Here is a 700-nt window from a genome sequence, read left to right as displayed (position 1 = left end):
CAGAAGATAGACTAGCACCAAATGCTTTGCCTTGCTGGGGGCGGGGCATGTTTTTTCTTCAGTAGTGCCACTATGAAATTATGTCCATGATCTTAAAAATAACCCCTCACTTATTTTCATGTAAGCAACATTGAAATCATTAGGACCGATGGGAATGCATGTACGGGAAAGCAGGCACAAACACACACACACACACACACACACACACACACACACACACACACACGCACACACGCACACACACGCACACACATGCACACATATACACATGCACATGCACACGCACATGCACATGCACACACACACACAAAGTAGAACGGAGACCTTGTTAGAAAGAGGAAGGTAAAAAGCAGGAGCAGGGTGGGGTAAGAAATGATTCTGGAATAAAAATATGATCAAAGCATATTATACACATATGACATGAAAAAACTCCATAACAAAACCCATTAGCTGTGTTCTAAGATCAAGAATTGACAAATGGGACCTCATAAAAATTGCAAAATTTCTGTTAGGCAAAGGACACTGTCAATAGGACAAAAGAGCAACCAACAGATTGGGAAAAGATCTTTACTAATCCTACATCTCATCTGATAGAGGGCTAATATCCAATATATACAAAGAACTCAAGAAGTTAGACTCCAGTCAGGCAGTGGTGGCATATGCCTTTGATCCCAGCACTTGGGAGGCAGAGGTAGGCAGA

This window comes from Mastomys coucha, unplaced genomic scaffold, assembly GCF_008632895.1.
Source record: "Mastomys coucha isolate ucsf_1 unplaced genomic scaffold, UCSF_Mcou_1 pScaffold22, whole genome shotgun sequence".
NCBI classification, from domain to species: Eukaryota; Metazoa; Chordata; class Mammalia; order Rodentia; family Muridae; genus Mastomys; species Mastomys coucha.
The sequence above is the reverse complement of the archived record's forward strand: the minus strand, read 5'-3'. Positions refer to the sequence as shown.